This window comes from Rhipicephalus sanguineus, chromosome 10 (assembly GCF_013339695.2).
Source record: "Rhipicephalus sanguineus isolate Rsan-2018 chromosome 10, BIME_Rsan_1.4, whole genome shotgun sequence".
Lineage (NCBI taxonomy): Eukaryota > Metazoa > Arthropoda > Arachnida > Ixodida > Ixodidae > Rhipicephalus > Rhipicephalus sanguineus.
Window position 1 is genome coordinate 19,109,860 of NC_051185.1, and position 8,323 is coordinate 19,118,182.

Here is an 8,323-nt window from a genome sequence, read left to right on the forward strand (position 1 = left end):
AAATATATTTCTAATTTCAACATATCCACATGGACTGTCTTCGAAGAGCAATGTACTCTAGGAGAATTTTCCAGTTGCCGCAGAGCAGTTTTCTTACTGAATGACAGAAAATTTTCAAGGTATGTTGAGTGTCCTACGTGCTCGTTCAGAAGCCGGCATCTTTCAGCGGCAGCTTCAGTTTTCCTGGACCAAGACCATTTGAAACAGTCCTCACTATCGCGTTCTCTCATTGACGGACTTCAATGAAAGTTGTTAATCATCATACATTGACTCAGATATTATACATAGAGAAAGAGTCGATTGCTTAAAGCAGCAAATTTTCGAAATGAATACGAATCGGATGGCATTTCAATGCTATTGAATTAGTATTAATTGTATTTAACATTTACGAACCCCTACATAATACCAAAGAAATCGTATCCTTAACATAGCGAAAATGCGATTCTATTATCACTCGTTAATACTAAAGCAGTGAACAGGAAGCTGCCGGCAACAATGTACGACGAAAACAAGCGTTTGACACTTTTCTCGTACGTCGTGTTTCTCGTGCGCTGCTGTAGCGTGAACGAAAACATGTCATTCAACGTGAAATAGACGCCAGCAAGAAAACTACGTCGACGATATTTTCGTCCTAAGCTGTGACATCTTCGTTACATCTCTCATTACTTCGTTACTTTTTCGCGTAGCAGAATAAATGTCGTCGAGACAACTGTCCTTCTTCCGCATACATGCAGGCTTTGTTTTCTTCTTATAGAAGATGATCAAAGAGGCAACAATGTCATGGAGGAGGCTTTCTTCTTTCACTCGCGTACTCTCGTAACACAAAAAACAAGACTGCATTGCTCTCCTGAAACAAGTTTTCTTCCATTGCGATAGCAATTATATGGACACTCTCGGCGGGTTTTTGCTTTTTGCCGTAGTAGTCGATGTCGCCTTTCCGTATATATATACATACATATATATATATATATATATATATATATATATATATATATATATATATATATATATATATATATAAAGGAGTTCAGAAGAAAATTTCTAAAGCTCTTCCGGGGATTCGAACCTGCGACACATCGTTAACCATGCGGCCCCCATCCATACATCATCTGGCATACTAACAACGAGCGATTTTTATGCATAATTTGCCGTTACGCACATCTCTGAGGTGCCTTAGCTTGGCAGAGGCGTGTTGACTATCACCCGCGAGATGGCGCAAAGGGTTAAAGGACGCGCTTAGGGTGTCGGCCCCCTGCCTTTTGCCGGCGCGGGGTTGCCCGCCTTGAACTCCGTACTTTGACCTACAGGCTGTGGTCGCCTGTGCTCGCGCGCTTCTCTCTTTCATCGCAATGGTTGCGTTGAAGCCATAAACCGCACGAAGGTCACTTCACTAGCTGCAGCGGCCGTGTTCGCTTAAGGATTGAGCTGCTAGCCTTTCTTCATATGACATTCCAATTTTGTTGCTATCGCATTCATTGCTTCGCCCTCGCGGCGAAACTGTGACTTTCCTTTTTTTCATTTTCGCGCCGATGTGCTACTTTAAGCACTGCGACGCAGGGTACACTCTTGATTTATATGCCGGTCTCCGTGCTAGAATTCGTATGACAGTCTGTGACAGTATCGAGGTGTTGTTCTGCTTATCTGGGTTGGGAAGAGCGAAGGCTTGGAAGGAAGGACAGGACCACACAGAAGAACAGACGCTCACTTGTCGACAAGTAGAACAGTCGTTCTACTTGTCAACTGATCGCCGACGCGCGCGCGCTTTCGTTATTTAGCTTGGCGCGAGAATGACATTTCGAGTACACGAAAAACAACATGTCCTGTATGACCACGTGCCCCGCCTGTCAATGTTCAAGAACGCGGATACTACTAGGCCTTACATGTGGCCTTTCGTCTGTACCCACCCATCGTGCTATTGTATGCTGAATAAAGATGATTGATTGATTGATTGATTGATTGATTGATTGATTGATTGATTGATTGATTGATTGATTGATTGATTGATTGATTGAATGAATGAATGAATGAATGAATTTACACCTATTTTGATTGGCAGCATATACAGATTACGCAGCACAGAGGGTTTTACGCAGCACCACAAAGAACATCAGAGATCTCGATTGCGTTACAGGTTACTTTGGTGAAACAAAGTGAGCACTAGCCGAAAGTTGATGCGTGAGCAAATAACAATGTTAGTCCGCGTACAGTGGGTAGAACTTGAACGGAAATGTGGGCGTGTGAATGTTCTATTAGGAAGCGAACTCCTGAAAACGAAATGTTATTGCCATGTTTTTTTTTTCTTTACTAAGGCGAAAGCCTTTGAGTCCTTATCAAACGCGAACATTGACCGTCGGCGTCGGTGTCAACACGAGTGATTCAAAAAGTCATCATCACGTGATGACGTCATAATGACGTTATATGATGACCTCATCACGTGATAATTTTTTGCATCGCTCGTGCTGTGCCCGACGCCGTTGACGTGGGACGCCGCCGCCGAGGGTAAATTTTCGCGTTTGATGAGGCATTTAAGGCTTTCGCTCTAAAAATTCTTGGCCCAAAAATTTCTTGGTCAGGCGAGATTCGAACCCACGTTCCCGCGATCCGAAGGCAAGCATCGTACCACTCGGCTATCCAGGCACGCTAGCAGAGCATAGCATAGCCTTGTATGGTGTAGTATACCAAGGGGTGGGAAAGAGAAGTGTTGGTGAAAAACAGAACAGAAAGTGCTCAGTACTTTAACGATCACTACTACGAGAAATATAGCTACAAATAGATGGTTGCTTAATGCAGCCGTGATGCCGCAGGGTAGGAAAATTCCGCAAGGACATTTAATTCGCTGCGTCTTTTTTTACGTTAAGTGAGCGAAAATACTTTATCCGGAAGGAAGGAGGGAAGGAAGGAAGGAAGGAAGGAAGGAAGGAAGGAAGGAAGGAAGGAAGGAAGGAAGGAAGGAAAGAAAGAAGGAAGGAATACACAAGGGAGAAGGCAGGGAGGTCAACCAGACAGCAGTCCGGTTGGCTACCCTACTTTATCCGGATATGTATTAGGCAGGACAGGAGCCCACCTCGAAAGTGCGAGTTGTCTATGAAGTTACAAACGAAGCAAGCAAGCAAGCAAGCCGAAACAGCAAATAAGAGCTTATAAAAGTCATCTCACTGTTACACCGTGTAAGCTGTTTGTGAAAGCGTTGCACAATGCACTCGCATGTGAGAAATCTTATATGATGCCAGCAATTTTTCTGGCATCTCGTGGCTGCCTAAATTTCGCACGATACTTTGAGCTACCTATTTATTAAGACCAGCTGTCGAACATTATGAGTTAGTGGAGCAGGCGTGTGAATTATCGATTATGAACCCTATATATCCAACAAACGCGTATCGACATGTAAGGATCCTGTATAAAAATTCTTATGTTTTTAGGCATCATACGACCAACATGGAACATGCATATATGTATGATATCAGGTAACATACGTGATATTATATAAAATATGGCACGTACCCCGTAAAACCTATGAGAATAATTTTTAGGGGCGAAGCTCCTTAAGGCGGCACCCGTTCGTCCCTCGTAGTCGTAGTCGTAGTAGTAGTAGTGCGTAACCAGTCTTACGCTTTGACCTCCAAGGTGGTGCCGGTGGGAGATTTTTCCTGTGCGTTGTTGAACAATAAAAAATTCGCAGCGTGCGCGTTAACTAAAAGCCTAATTCCTCTGTCTCTCATTCCCCATTAACAACCATTGGCATGTTCCAGTAGGAAACGTTAGTAGAAGTAGAAGTGTAAGTGTTAGGTAAAAGCCGACTTCTTCTGTCTCTCATTCCCCATTAGCAGCCATTGTTTACCTCCAAGGTAGTGCCTGGTGAGATTTCTCCTGTGCGTGATTAAACAATAAAAATTTTGTTCAAAACGCCGTTGATTGATGAAATAAACCAACGAAAGACGCCAGATGTTTTGTAAAAGCAAAACGAAAGAACGCCAGATGTTTCTAAAGCAAAACGAAAAGACGCCAGCTGCTTAACGAAAGACGCCAGATGTTTTCTAAAGCAATGGTTTTCTATACAATGAAAATTCACAGCGTACATGTAAAATTAAAGTGAGCTGCAAGTCGTCATAACCCTCATCGAACCTTTAGTATAAACGCGCCCGATCTCACGTCGGTGATGATGTACTGGGCAGAATTCACGGAAGATTCACGGTTTACCGATGAACCTCCGCAGCTTCGCCCACTCATCATCATTCACTCCGTGGATATGCTGTTATTTTTTTTTTTCTTGACTAACTGACATGAACTCTCCTTTTATGAAGTTTTTCTATGCTCTGATTTCTCATGTATTTCTGTTCTCTGTGAAAAGAAGAAGCCGGCACTATATAAGGGCGCTAGCATTTCCCAAACAGCATATGATTTTAAATAAAAAGAATATTAGGGTTTTTATGCGAGATCCCACACGCTGAAATCTGGGATACGGTTCATCTAATATAACAGAAGATGTCTTATTTTTGCTTGGATATACAACATGGCGTAAGGGAACATGCGAGTATTTACAAAGATATCCTAATGGTCCGTTGACATAATTGGATGTAGTACGTACGTTTATTCATAAGAGAAAGGATATGTAACAATCATGCAGCAGAAGAATACGGCAATTGGCCTCAATGATATGAAAAACATGACCGCATGATAGTAAGATAATTAATCCGAAATTGGAGTGGCAATGATCTAACAAAACCTAACAGGGTCCCTTATGCATTCGACTAAGACGATACGAACGGGAAAGCAATCTTCTTTTTCGTCTCAGTCAATGTATTGATCATTCCCCGTCGGCCTACGGGAGCTTTGTGCACCTAACGTGGTTTTAACGCGATAGCGTTAGAGAGCTCGTGTCGCAGAAATTCCGCCGTCGGCGTCGGCACCGTTGGTTGTGAGCGAAAAATCGTCCGTGACCGAAAAATCGAGAAAGAAGCGAATAAATTAAAGAATAAAATCTTCGGTCCCATTGAGTACCGAACCCGGGCCATTCGCGTGGCAAGCAGGTGTCCTACCACAAAGCCACGATGTTACTTGCAGTTGCTTCGGAAAAAAAACACTGCATAAATGCCATGTAGTGGAAGAAGTCTCCTAACGCATTTTGTTCGGCAGGTGTCACGACGAAAACCAGCCCATTCGGCGATTTGTAGGCGCATTTGGGAGGCCATCAAACTACGTCGAAAAAGGCCGGGATAGTGCAGCCATCGCCGCTAAAAACACACACGAACTTTTAAACAAAAATGGACAACTATGTTCATCTACCGGAAAACATATCAAGCCAACGCTGGCTTGCGGAGGCGTTGATCAAGCAAACAGCAAACTCTAGATAATGTACTGCCATCTGTGACGCATTGTGAGACTCTTCATGGCCTCCGAGATGGCAAGCGCGCGGCGTATATCTTGGAGGCCATGCGATTCTTGCTTTAGATCCAAAACCTGTACCATTCGCGCGCGCGCGCGCGCGTGTGTGTGTGTCTGTGTGCGTGTGTGTGTAACAATACACATTAACAAGTATGCACTTAGTGGTTGAAGTGCGCACTAGGGGCCGGATTTCGCTATCGCGTTCAACTCTTAAAGGCGAAGCTTAAAGGGGCCCTCCAATACTTTTTTTCATCGCTGCTGACCGCATCAACGCGTAGTGGCGCTCGCCAGAACTATTGCGGGCGGAAATGACGAAGATGAGCGCTGGCCTATGATTGGATAAATGTAACGTTAGAAGTAATAGCGGCGTTGCATCACAAATGGGGTAATTGTTGGGTTTAGTTTTACAGCGAAAGCTGTTATGAGATCATTTCACCGGCCGTTTTTGGCGCCGCATTTGTCCGCCGCCGCCGCCGCCGCCGCCGGTGTCCGTAACCAGTATCGCTCGAAATAAGAAAAAAAAACTAAATAAGAAAAAAAATTCCAGGATGGAACGAGGTTCGAAACTGGGCCCTCTGCGTGGGAGCCCAGCATTCAACCTCTGAGCCATGCCGGTGCTTGAAAATGCTTTGCAAAAAGGTCCTATACAGGCTTCTTGTCGCGAAGGAACCACACTAGCATGTGCAATATAGCGTGGTAGAAGACTAAAATAAGCACCAAGCGTCGCACAACGCGAATTCTGTAACCAGGCGTCACACAATGCGAATTGCGCAACGAGTAGGTTGTGAAATGCTTCCAACCCATTACAAAGGGCTCTGCCATAATTCTTCGTCGTCATCAGGCACAGCATCAACAAAGTGCGCATAATGCCTTACATGCGTTTAGCAGGTACCACGGCTCTCCGTAAAATGACGAAAAATGGCACAGTGCCTGCTGCCCTACTTCTCAAAAATTACAATTATTCAGAGCGTAGTGGGTTCCTCGCAAGTGCACTGGTATTGGTTGCCAAGGAAGCCCATAAGCGCATGATCCATGTCCTCGGGGTCTCAGTAAAATTACAATGATTTATAGCGTAGTGGGTTCCTCGCAAGTGTACTTGTATTGGTTGCCAAGAAAGCCCATAAGCGCATGATCCATTTCCTCGGGGTCTCAGTAAAGTTCTTCGCCCCCCCCCCCCCCCCCCGTCTCTCTCCCACGTCAACGTATGTTATACAGCATGACGGGAGAGGGAAATAGCGAGCGGTCGTCACCCAATGCAAATTACATAACTGGTGGGCCGTTCAAAGCTTCCAACCCATTACAAAGGGCTGAGCCATAATTCTTCATCGTCATCAGTCGTCGCGTCAACAAAGTGCACATAATGCCTTACAGACGTGTAGCTGGTGCTTCGCTTCTCCGCAGAATGACGAATGATGGCTTAGTAGGTGCTTCCCAACTTCACAAAAATTGTGATTTATGGCGTAGTGGGTACTTTTCTAGTTTACTTGTATTGTAGCCCCAAGAGAGCTTACAACGCCGCTCTTCCAGCTTTCGCTGTGACTGTGCTGCGGTTTCAGCGCAGGCCTGGCGTTTTTTTTTCTTAAGCATGCTTTTTTCATTGAACGCCAACTACACAGACGATCTTAGACATTTCAGCTTTAAAACTGCAGCGCCCGGCAAAGAATGCGCCGAACACCACGGCGCTGGAGGAAAACGCGCTCGGGACGCTCCAGGCGCCGTTGTTTGTAGAAACTGAAGGGAAAAAAATGTAAGAGCGTTGATATAGACGCCGTCTATATGATATAGACGACAAGAAACACGACTAAAACTAGAAAACATGATAGAGGCGTTCACGATCTGCCTCGTTTCGGACGCGCAGTTCACTCTTAATGCACCACATTGTTTGTTACTATCGCAACGGCGTCATCAATACGTTGGAAAGAACGGCCAACATTGTATGCAAGCTTCCCGTACGTAGGATCTTTCAGTTCATTTCACTGGGGCGCCATCAGACGTCACAGGGCGAGTGAAACGTGGTCAGGTGACCCCGCGAGAATCGAGTTGAGGGTAGGCCTCCATTTTATTGTATTTTGAGTGTTCTAGGCTGAATAACTTCGGACTGCGTTCCCCTACCGCTTCCGTTCTTGCTGCACTAATCTCTTCAGCCTCCAGTTTACGCAACCCGAAAGTAAAAACTGTAAAACAATGAGGTCAGGAAAAGTGTTAGAGGGTCCCTTTAAGGGTCCCCCAATTTTTGCACTGCCTCCAGGATCGGAGGCGTTGCAAGCTTTCTGTACGCCACCTGGTTTTGCATTGCCTCCGTGATCGGCCCACCATTGAAGCGACGACGTCATGTGATGACGTCATTATGCGGCATCACGTTATGTGACGTCATGGTGATGTCACAAATAATGGCAATCTGTGACGTCGAGATGCCATCGCATGGTGACGCCATCATGTGATGATGGCTTTTTGCATCACTTGCGTTGACGCCAACGGCGTCGACGCTATCAATATTTCGTTTCATAAGGCATCTAAGGTTCTCGCCTTACTAAATATACAAGATTCAACAGCAGAAATACAAGCCTATGGCCACACCTGCTCAGCTTTAGATGACATCATTGATTCACGTTATGTTTACGTCCGCAGCTCAAAAAAAATGATAATAATAAAGGCGAAATATCTATCGTAGGCTGCTGAACGCCAGCAGCAGATGTCGCGGTAATGTAAGACACCTTCATTTGTCGCTCGTCGTGTCTAATTTAAACGGGCTTCATTTCGAACAGGTGTTCTTTTGTCTTTATCCTCACGACAAAGTCATTCGTTACATACGCAGCGATTGCATCGGTGTCACGCTCTGTCGCAAGGGTATGAACAACAACACTTGTTCTGTAAGCCGTGAGTTCTGTGGCTGCTACCTCTCATGTGGGCTTAACGATGCAGTTTTCGTACTCTATGGAAA